Genomic DNA, 12,327 nt, shown 5'->3' on the forward strand with positions numbered 1-12,327 from the left:
TTTTTCCACTTTTTTCATTAATTCTAAATGGGCTTGACCAAGATTTGACAATCCATTTCTGATTCCAAATAGCCAAGTTGAACTTAACCTGCTCTACCTCTCCTGACTATCTCCCGACTCTGGAAAACTGTAACGTGCGGCAGGTGAGCCAGTTCCACGAGGTGGAGGCAGCGAGCAAACAGAGAAGAGCCTCTCTGTTGGAAGTGTGGTGCAAAGGTTGCACAGAAATTTATTATGGTCTCCTCTGCCTGGATTTGACATGAAAGAGGACTTGCTTGATACCCTTCCAGCATGGTTATTGTGCCACTGTTGGTTGGCAACAATGGTCTCTTTGATTTTTGTGGTAACTGTAGTAAAACCCAGATGGCTCACAGAAGGTTTGGTCAACCCATCTGTGCAAAAATTGCTTCTACCTTGCAAGACTTAGGTCATTGTCTCCATAACTTGTAAGAAATTAGAGAATAGAATTGAACAACATAAAATATTTTCTCTTCCTACGCTAGAATAAAAAAGGTGCAAATTTCAAGGTTTGGGAAAAAATGGGCTTCATAAAAATGGAAGTGAGAAAGAGAAGAGCAGAATGAAAAGCAGCTCTCCAAGTAGAATAAAAAAGGAAAGACCAATCCTCATACAGATGAAAAGATGCAGACCCATAAGAGAAACAGAAAATTTCTTGGCAATGATAATCCTCAGGCCTGCAAAATGACAGAAGCCGCAACATATCAACAACTACAGTTTGAATCTCATTAAAGCAGATTATTCTGCATATACAGAGTGCTACAAAGCACCGTCCACTTCCAAAAGGTGAAGGGGCTACTGTGCTACTTTTTCCCAAGCATAGATCAAACCCTCCTGAAAGACTTAGGAAGAGATAGAAATCTCTGTGTATCTCTGCTTCTCAAAATGTCTCTTAATCAGTAGAGATGTGCATGCAAAGTATTAGTTTTGTTATAAGACTGTCTGCAACTAATCAGAATTACAAACCAAAATGCAAACTTTCACACTAGGAAGATTTGATAAATAAATTAAAATTTAAAATTTTCAACAAGACGGTGGGAAAAAGCAATCCATTGCTGCAACATTTAGGTAAAGATTTTACTAATGATTTTCTTAGACTTGGTGTTTATAGACAGAAATAATCATCCGAATATTAAAATAATTTTTAATTAGCTTCATTAACCCAAATTTAATTGCAGATAATAGTCTGCAAACTACGAATATACTCTACTAGATTACATATGGGTCAAAAGCAACGAAGTTTTTATGCATATTAGTACATTCTGAAGAGCAGAAAATACAAAAATATTAAAAGGATAAAATATGAAAAACAATTATTACTGCAGACGCTTCACAGAAACAATTTAGTATCCTATTTAAACAAATTACCATGTAAAATAAAATATGGATTTAAACTAATATTTGGAAGCATGAAGATATGATTAGTAGAGAAAATACTAATAGCAGAAAATACTAATTGATCCAAACAGAATTTTGATTCACTGAAAACTGTATTTTTTTTAGTTTCAGATATCTGTGTAACTACACTGTCAATCAAATAACCTAAAATATTAAGTCGTCATTGCCCTTTTAAATCCTTTCAACTAGAATTCCCTAATTGTTCCCTCACTTTATCTCACTGTACCAGTAAGTAAATAAATTAACAAAATAGCTTTTATCGCACAGAATAACCTTTTAACTGAAGGATTATCTCTGGTTTATTTTTCATTTCTTTCTCTGCAGATAGCAGTTCATGCCTCATTGATTAGTTTGCTGAGGTGGTGACCAGAAATGAAAACAAGGTCTCTCAGATATTGCCAAGACCTGTAAATATATATATTAAAAAAAAAAAAAAAAAAAAAAAAAAAAAAAAGAGGGGGGAAGCACCAAACCTAATACATGTTATACGTCCAGCATTCAGCTTCTAAGCCAGTGAGAGTTGATGGTCAGGAGAGGTTCATTTATTCTAATCAGCCTTTGCCAGGATGCAATTCCACTAAAGAATTCTAAAATATCATCTCTATGGTTTCATTTTGATTTGTTTTTTATCTATACTTTTACAGGATTTTCCTTTTTCTTTCTTTTTTTTCTCATTAAGTTTCACTTCTAAAATGTGCCAACACTTTAATGATATGTTACAGAAGTGTGGTGTGGATCAGTTCTGTTGCAAACCAGGCTTTTGTATCTCTTTCAGAAATAATTTTTTTCAAAAATCTGAATTCCATTTATAAAATTTAAAAATATTTTCTACAATAAAGAATTAATTTTCATTTGTTTAGGCTTTTCCTATTTTGTGTTTTAAACCTTCATTTTTGGAAGCAAATTTTAGTTTTCTTCGAAGTTGCCAGATTAACAACATGTATGTCAAAGTCCTCTATTCCCATGTCTGGTAAGCCTCATTCTTTAATTAAATGGACAATGACTTCCTGTGCAACAAAAAATTCAGCTGTTCTATTTCTTTAGGCTTCAGCCTTTTTATCAAGTCTACATAGTTTCACCAACAGGCATGATACTTTCTGTGACATGAAAAAACTGAGTTTATCAGGATAGTTCTCCTTGGATTTAAAAATAATATATTATGTCACTTATGTTATTGAGCCCAGAATGTAAATATTAAAACAACACACACATACTAAACATGTATTAGAAGGATCAAGATCCAACAGAAAAAGCAATGTGAATTATGTGTATGCTGATAGGTTTCAAAGATTCCTGAGCAACCTTTATAAACAGCCACATAGTTCTCCTGCCATTTCATGCAAGTCAAATTTTACTACTGGCCGCTGGAGAAGAAGAGATAAGAGTCACGTGAGGTGGATCACAGAGGCATTTCTTAAACGTGAAAATTTCACTGACACACTGATGTAGCATCTTGGGCAGGGATGGTATATTACTGAAGAGGCAACTCCACGCCCCTCTCTTTTTCAGTTGCCATAAAAATACGGAAAATTAACCACAATTAATATTAGCATGCTCTGAAAGTTTTAACCCCACAAAAAACAAAGATAATGCAATGTTAATTTTTTCAGACCTCTGCTACCTCAACCTTGCTGAATTCATAAACAGATTAAAAGATAATAATTTGCATACAAGACGTACATGGACTTCTCTAGCATATGAACAACTGATTTCAGACAAGTGCTATATGCAGAACAACATTTCAGGTAAAAGAATCTGTCACTATGGCAAGTAACATAATTCATTCATTTTCAACATTGGCACAACATGACAAATCAAAAATAGCAGGAAAGCTTTTTTTTTTCATGTCCTTGAAGCAGGCATCAAGCATTTGTTTTGTTTTAACATTAATTAAGCCAAATCTGATAACATATTTTAATTACACAGCACAAACTACTGCTCATATGAAGTACCCTGCTGGTAAAAATGAAGGCCCTCATTCAAGAAATTGCTTAATCATGTGCATAAATTCCGTTAAGTTTAGGACAGAACATTTCTTAGGTTAAAAAAAAAAGTCAAGGTTCTACTAGTGATTGAAGAGGCCACTTTAACTGCACAGACCCTAAGTATGTTTCATAAAACCATACTCTTAAATTTCATTTTTGTAAAAAAACCACAGTAAATTAAAGAATCAGATTATCTGCAATCTAGCAGATTATGAGCTGGCAATAAATAGAATACTTATCCATGAATACATAGCATTGAAAATTAAAACAATGTTTTAAAGTTCATCAAGACTTACAATGGAAAATATATTTTTTCCTCTCAAATTGACTTTTTCAAAAGAAATGAAAGTTTAAAAAACTATTACCACCAGTGTTTAAGAAAGAGCACAAATTATTACTAACAATTTTTTCAACTTCATCATTGCCTTTTCCACCTTAGTAGCAAGTACTAAGTTGTCATGGTTCTAACCTCAGGCAAAAAAAAGTATTTATTTCAATCTATGATTAGTAAATTGCAAATATGGAACTCTACTTACAGCATACAGGACTGGATTTCTTGTATTTGTTTATTAAATAAGCAGAATTTAATGTTGTCTAACTACATACATTAACACGAATATTTTGAAATAATATCTAACATGAAAAAATATTATATGTATCTACTTGTTCTCTTTGTGCTTTGGTCTATGACATTCTTCTATTAATTGCAACTTTCTCAGCTAATTTTAATGATCCTATTTCTACATGAAATTAAATCAACACATACCAAAATATTGAAGATCCTGATGTTTACTCTGTGATATCAACAGGCTAATATAAGATGTTATTTTTTAATCTAGATGACAATTTCTAGATTCTGTAGGGTTTCATATTAGCATATGTTTCCACTTATTTTCTTCTTTAAAATACCAGAATACTGTATTAATAACACTTAAGAGACAGAACATGTTCCCAGAAAAAATGTAAGTGAAGAAACACTTTTATTTCTATCTTATCATTATAAATGAAGTAATAATTTTCACAGCATCCATCTGCTCAAAACTTAGTATCAGAGAGATGTTAACATGGATATGTCCATAAAAGCTCTGGGAAAAGATAAAACAGGAAATAAATTTCTTAACTATTTTTAATTTTTAGCGGACACTTTCATCTGCATCTTAATCAAAAATCTAAGTAGAGCTATATTTTAAAGAAATAGAAAAAGTATTAATTTTGAATTCTTCGAATACTGCATTGTTTAAGTTTTCCATGTTATGAAGTAGATAGTGTCTCTATTTTAATGAATTATGAGCCCTTTGCCTGTTAAGTTGTCCTTGATCTAAAGATTATGCTCCCACTAAAGGTACATTATACAAATGTCTATATTCAGTCATCTTTTGTCAATGCTTTACTATCCATTTAAAAGATCAAGATCAACATAAAGGTAATAAAATGATACATAATAGCAGACAGTTATGTTCTCTGTACTTTACTTATCAGTTCTAACTAAGATGTCTTTATCAGAAGGTTCATTTTCATGCAGTAGTGAGTTTATATCAATCAGTTATCCCTTACACCTGTCAGAACGTTCCTACACCCAGATAAATGTGACTGTTATCAGATACTGGTAGAAGGATAATGTAAAACTGCTTTTTAAAAACTATTCTTTATTACAGCTCCACAGATGTTTCCTGTTATAAATATCCTACATTGTAACAAACAATACTAATAGCATTCTGTGAATAAAGAACCAAAGAAGAAAAGTCCCCTCAAGACACAGCCCTTCAATGCCAGAAGCAAATTTATCACTACCCTGTCAGCATTTTGTAGTATATATAGAAATCACCACATATGCAAAGCACCAAATGCATTCCTCATACATTTTTCAAAACAATAAAGAAAATTCATGGAAAAAAAAAAAAGTTCCGTTATCGTGGTCCAATCGATTAAGAGGAACTGACTGAGCTGTATTATACCAATAATTCTAAAGCAAAGTTCCCCATTAACCAAAGGCTCTTTCTTTAAAAAACCGAGGTCACAATATTTCCTACACACTTGCACAGGTTTTTTTTTCATATTTCAATTCAATTACAATAAATCTGCACCTAACCTAAAGAATATTTGGGACATATTTTGCTTAGGTGAATATGCACGAAATTAAATAGAGGTAAATTGAAGCAGTCATGATTCAACAATATAATCAGAGTATCAGAACAGACTATAAAAAATTAATACATTTTTACTTTACTGAAGTCTCAGTACCTTAGGATTATGAAAGTTTTGGGGTTTTTTATGTACTCATTCTGGTAATAAATACCTTTTCCCAAAGCTGAAATCAAGCTTTTTTTTCATGGAATAACAATTTGTATCCAAACTTTCATACAAAATCTGTTTGACCACACCGTCCTGAAGATGAAAAATTTAAGATTTAGTGTTTCTAATACATTATATTTTCATTGCTGGTTGTGAGGCAATGTCTGTGAAAGAACAGTGCATAAATCTCATATCAAATTCTTAATAAATTAACTAATATAACAGGAGGTTCAAGAATACTTAAATATTAGAGCAAGAGGCATTTGGAAAATATATAAGTAGACATTAATTTCTGCTATTTAGCCTAGAGAAGAGACGATTTAAGAGAGGATTTTATCAATGCATACAAACATCTTGGGACAGGTTTCAGGAGGATGAGGTCAGATTCATTCCAGTGGTGCCCAGAGACTGAACAAGGGGCAATGGAAACAGACTGAAAGACAGTCAGTTCCCTCTGAATATGAGGAAAACCTTCTTTGCTTTGAGGGTGACCAAGCACTGGCACAGGCTGCTGAGAGGTTGTGGAGCCTCTCTCTCTGGAGACATTCACCCCTGGGTATGATCCTGTGTAACCTGCTCTGGGTGACCCTGCCTTGGCACAGGGGTTGGACCAGATGATCTCCAGATATCCTTCCAACCCCAACCATTTTGACATTCTGTAGCTAGAAATAGATGAGGTAAGCAGTACTGAATTTTAATTTTGTATTCACATGCCCTGAACCTATTTTTTTTCAAAAATCTCTTTTGCTCAATTATTGTTTTGGCTTCTTTGAAACAATAGTTATAAAACAGCTGAATTTTTTTTCATGCCCTTGCAACTTTGTTTATAGGTATCTCTGAACAGATCTTCTAAGGTTATGTTTCATAACACTTTCTAAGTGAATCATAGCAAGTATTCCTATATTGCCTCCAGCAGCAGCAGTTGTCTTTTGCCAATGGCAGTTGCATACCAGCTTACGGCCTCTGTAAATCATCTGCTCTACAATAGTCATAAATATTCCATTTAAAGAGAATCCCAAAACAAAATAGTTCTATTGTACCAGCGAGATGTCCACAACGGGTAACACAACCCACCACAACCTTGCAAAACAACAGTTACCTTAGCAATGTTAGTAACCTGATTTTTAATAGTCTTTACTTTCAGTTTACATGGCCACTGAATAAGCAGGTAATCCATGATGTTTTGAAATTCAAAATACGCCAAAACTGAGTAGCAAAGGGGTACTAACATTTGATTTTTATATTTCCTCTGCCTTTCATGAAAGAGGTCAAGAACTTTTTCTTCTCAGATACATACTAGTATCTCTGGGATCTGCCAACTATTCCCATGACTCATACCTTTCAGAGCTGTTGCCAAGTCTACCTGGCGCCAGCCAAGTCCTATATGATGTAGGCAAGTCAAGAGTCGTTAAAACCACCAAACTGTGTGTATAATTACTACATTTTGATTACTCAACAAATGCTTCAAACCTTCTAGCCTAACACTTCTGCATATCTGCCATTTGTCAGTGCTAACGAAAACAAAGCTACAAATCAGACCTTCACAAACCTTTCCATTCTACATAGCACCCAACCACACTGAAAAGTGCTGGTCTCCCTTTTAGCCAGCACCTGAAAGCGTTACAAGTGTTGTAGGCTGAAGAGGAGAACTTCTAGAGCATTTTCACACGACTGAGGGTTTTGTCATTTGGATCCAATTCTGCAGTATGAATTTTATTTATTTGTGCTTAACAGAATTAGAGCTAATTTATATAGTTTTAAATGGAAAAAAAAAATCACCAAAACAGAATGACCAGATGATTTCTTTTACATTACTTTGGAAGATATTTGTTCTGATTACCTTTTGCACCAGTTTGTGGGATATTATACATACTAATAAAATCTACTAATTCTACTTTTAAGGATGTGAGTATCCACACTGACTAAACAGCTGGAAGGTGGTAACTATAGTACAAGATACAATGTGTCTGAAAACAGTGAAATACTTATTGAATTTATTGAAGTTATGAACACAGACCAGCTCTTCCCTCATCTTTACCACATACGTTTCCAAAAGTCGTAGAGAAGTGAAGTAAGAAGAGAGGGACCATAAAAAGTAATGTAACTTGCTACGCATTTGGGATATGGACAGACCCTTATCAGATTTATTCAGGTTCCTTCAGTGTCTACCACACTGCTTGGGTCTGTTTCTCAGTTTTGACAATAGTAATATAATGGTGGGCTATACATTACAAATACCATTAGAAAATGCTAATCTGGCATTAAATAACAAATAAAAAATGAGTAGCCACTGGCACTGGAAGTACATACAAGCACCACAGCTCATCTAACTAGGAGAATGAAAGACCAATTCTAACATTACTGCATCTTTTCCAAAGCCAAAGGAAACCACAATAAAGATAATTTTAAAGTAGATATATACAAACATGGTTATTCACTGAAATTAGTACTGAGAGTTTAAATGAAGTAAGACTTAAGCTACCTGGTTTTTTTTTTTCACTAAACTAAAATTCATATGCATGTGAAGACTATGACCTACCCATGAAAACACTTAAGTCACTGCATAAAATTGTCCAAAACTGCCCATATCTGTTATACCTTCAAACTTCTTTAAATTTCAGGGTTCTCCCAGAAGTTCCATTAAGAATCTGCTTTAATTGACCATCACTGCTAACATTGTTCAGATAGATTTTTTCATATACTCAAAATGCAACCGCCATATTAATCCAGCTTATCAGAATTTTGTAAATATTATCAAAGCATCTTTATTGTTAGTTATGATCAGATTATTAGGTGGCTTCTGACACTGTACCATCACCAATATCACCTAAAATAACTTATCAAAACCCTTTACATGCAATGCATGTGTCATAGGCTGTCAACATTACAGGATGCAAGAACACATTCCGTGTTTGCAATCCCATCAAGGCAAAATCAAATGCTAAATCAAGCAAATCAGTAGCATGTACCTCCTTAGAAGTGAACATACTGAGGCCTAAAGAAAAAGTAATCAATCAGATAACACATGCAAATCAAGACACATACTCCAAACTTCTGGAATAATATGTTCCAGTATGGCTGCTTGTTGTTCCCCATCTAAAAGCTGCACAAACTAAAAAAATGCTAACCTCAACAAAGATTCAATTTTTGTTTACTGTAACTTGTTACATGCAAAGGTGAAACAGGATGGACTCACAAGGCAGCTAAAGAACTACAGACTTGTAACTTTACCCTACAAAATACTGTGCTACACTTAAAACTTAGCAAAACTAACTTTTTTACTGTTAAAATAGAGAAGTAGAATAAAAAGTGAATTTGAATGGAAATTAGCTGTAAAGACTGTGATAATGGTTGAAGAAAAGTGTAGGAGGCACAAGGCAGATCTTGTCTGTCATAATATGATTTAGTGGGCATAGTGGTACTCAGTCAAAGGCTGGACTTGATCTTGGATCTCCTTTCCAACCTTAATGGTTCTTTGATTTTGACTCAGAATTATTGAACTTTTTGAAAGGGACCTTTGGAGGTCATCTAGTCCAAACCCTGCTCAGTGAAAATATAGCAAGAACAGGTTACTCAGGGCCTTGTCCAGGTGAGCTTTCAACATCTTCAGGGCTAGAAAACCCTCTACCACACTGAGCAGTATGTTCCAGTGCTTAACGACTCTCACTCTTTATTTTTCTTGCTATCTATAGATAGAATTCTACTTATTGCAACCTAGGACTTTGGCTCCCTTGTCTTTTTGTAGCACCTCCCTGAAAAAATCTTCTCTAGAGTCCTTCTTGAGGTAGCTGGAGACCTCAAAAAATCCTTTTGTTTCCTTCAGGTATTAATGCTGAACAGCCCAGCTCCCACAGCCCACAGGACATGTGCTCCAGCCCCCAGTCACCATGGTGGCCGCCTTCCCTGCACTTCTTCTCTCAAAATGGACCAGATGCTCCAGTCTCACCAGTGTTGAAGAAGAGAGGAGAACAATTACTTTCCTTGACATACTGGCTACACTTAATAACCAAGTATAAGGTGCCCATCTTCACTGCAAGAGCATGCTGGACGCTGATGGACTCCAGTTAGTTCCCCAGCTTCCTCTCTGGGAAATTAGTAAAACTCTCAGCTAACAAGAGGAAATTTACTCACTGATTCAGGTAAACAAAATTTTTTATGTTTCTTTTGACTGAGAAAAGGATAGATTTTGAAAGGAAATATATCAGGAGGAGTGGTCTATAAGTTTTTATTCTAGTGGAAATTCAGTCAGATGGTAAATAAGCCCAGACATGTTATCTACAGGCTGAGGGATTCAAGCAGTGTGGAGATCTTTCTGCTCCCTCCACAACCAAAGACAGGCACAGCAGAATGATTCTGCTCCTTTGAGACCAGAAAAATTGGTGGTTTCTTACTCCATGCAAACCAGGACAGTGATTCTTCTCCCCTGAGAAGCACCCTGGTCAGCTAAAAGCTAACCCAAGTCTAAAACAACCTGGCAACTATACTAGTAAAAAAAAAACCAGATCATTTTAACTATCTGGTTGGAATGCCAAAAAGCACAACACAGCTAAAATCACCTTCTTCCCAAAACCACACCAGGGTAACAATCTGACACTTGCACAAACCCCTGCCCTGGTGAGTTTAATAGTACATATGCAGCCATTTAAACTCCGCTTGTAGAATGAATCTAGTCATGCGGAATTGGCACTGTGCTGAGGATGTCAATTCAAATTCATAAATGCTGAAAGCCAAATCGAGATCTGTAAAAACGTCCTTTTCAAGGAGATCTTATAATTACCTCTCACAATTACAGCAGATATATTGGGCCTGATTCCTCTCACAAGACAAAATTTCTGCTTTGCAGAGAATTCATATGTATTTCTACTTAAACAGTTTTTTTATTAGAAACTTCATGCAGGCCTTCTTGAAAAAAACTATGCATTTTAGGCAGCGAATTCATTGTAGGCAGCAAATTGTAGCATATTACAGTTTGTTAAATATGATTACAGAGACATTTTATCTTGTGGAACTCTATTTGTATCTCATAATTGTGAAGTCAAAGATCTCCCTTTTCTTTCACCCTAACCCATCCTTTTTACTTTTAAGATCAAAGTCCATTTTCATATTTAACACAGAAAGAGGAAGTAAATAAAAACAGCATACAGAGAATAAAATGCATGTGCCATTATGTGCACAAATTCTAGCTAAAGGCTTCAAAATTCTTGCATGATTTCCTACAATTTCCTTAGGAATAAATATAATAAGACAGATAAATGAATATATTAAACTTTATATATAGTACACATATAGATATATATCTCATATGGAAAAAAATCATAGCTTTCAATGGCCGAAAACATTTCTCTAGGGAGGTTACCGGTCTTTCTCTTTAAATGCATCCACTAATAAAACCAACCTAAGTATATGTTAAGCAGCTCAGTATAAAAATTGGGACTTGTTTTTCATTTCTCTCTATCACTTTTATTTCACAAATGGAAGACACTAGCTAGAATGGAGTCTCTACACAAATAACAGTAAGCAATCATTCAAAGCTCATTATAAACCATTATAGAAGTCTACATGGTGAACACAAAGCCATGTCTGAAATAGCTCATACAGGATGTGTAATGCTGACATTGCTGGATCATCTTCTCCCTACCTCCTGCTAGTTCATTACCAGACATAGGGTCATTACTGGAGCTGCTTATTTAAGTTCTTGAAAGGACTCATACACTTTTGTTGACACAGTCACCATTTGAAGTTTGTGAAAGGAAAATGTCAGCATTAAGATAAAATAATTGAAGAAATACATCTTCTGACACCTGTCTTTAAAACATAAAAGGGCTGAAAATTACTTACAGTTCTGAAAAGGACACATACCTAGGTTCCATTTTAGTAGAGGAAAACGAGAGCACAGAAATTAAAATCACTTTTACCTCTTGCTCTTCCCTTCCTTTTTCTTCAACTGTCCAATAATACATGTCATTCACACTGCAATTTTGTATCAAATATCCATTCAAACTTCCCTACTTAAGCATTTGCCTGACCTGTTAACTGTGTCTTGTTAATTACAGACAGCAATCATCTATATTTGGACACTGGTCAACAAATATATTATTTTCCAAATATACTGCTCTTCAGGCTAGTCCCACTTTGTTTTTCCCTCTCCCCAACAAACAATTTGATAATTCATCTGCTTGTTAGGATTTTTGGAGTGCACATCGAGTTACAAATGCCTTATGCTTTCTCTTCATGCCCATGCATGGCTGGCAATACTCAAGGGCTGCAACACATTCCACAGTAACCATGCTGGGTGAAACCAGAGTCACCTACCCAGATATCCTGCCCCTTGTGATGACCATCACTAGCTGCCTAAAGGGAAATCTCTAGAGAATAAAATCCATGTAGTGATACAGTACCAGAAGGATACATTCCCAGCCTCCAGTAATCAGAACCTTGTGCACTGATCTTTTACCTTCTTGCATGGATTTTTCTGACCTAAATTGTGATTTTCTAAAACTCTATCGGTTTTTGGCACATACAGTGTCCTGTGGCAGTATATCTAGGAACTTAAGTATTCATTGTGTGAAGTAGGGACATTTTTTTTGTGTAATCTACCATCTGTTAGTTTTATTTGATGACATCTAGTTCTCTT

General features: G+C 34.9%; 1 protein-coding gene across 4 annotated transcripts in view; it reads right to left on the bottom strand.

Moving 5' to 3' along the window:
• Positions 1-12,327, bottom strand: part of DACH1 (dachshund family transcription factor 1) — a 349,840-nt gene that overhangs the window by 220,815 nt on the left and 116,698 nt on the right. The gene's annotated exons all lie outside the window — the stretch shown is intronic.

Source organism: Oenanthe melanoleuca, chromosome 1 (assembly GCF_029582105.1).
Source record: "Oenanthe melanoleuca isolate GR-GAL-2019-014 chromosome 1, OMel1.0, whole genome shotgun sequence".
In the NCBI taxonomy this organism is placed as follows: domain Eukaryota; kingdom Metazoa; phylum Chordata; class Aves; order Passeriformes; family Muscicapidae; genus Oenanthe; species Oenanthe melanoleuca.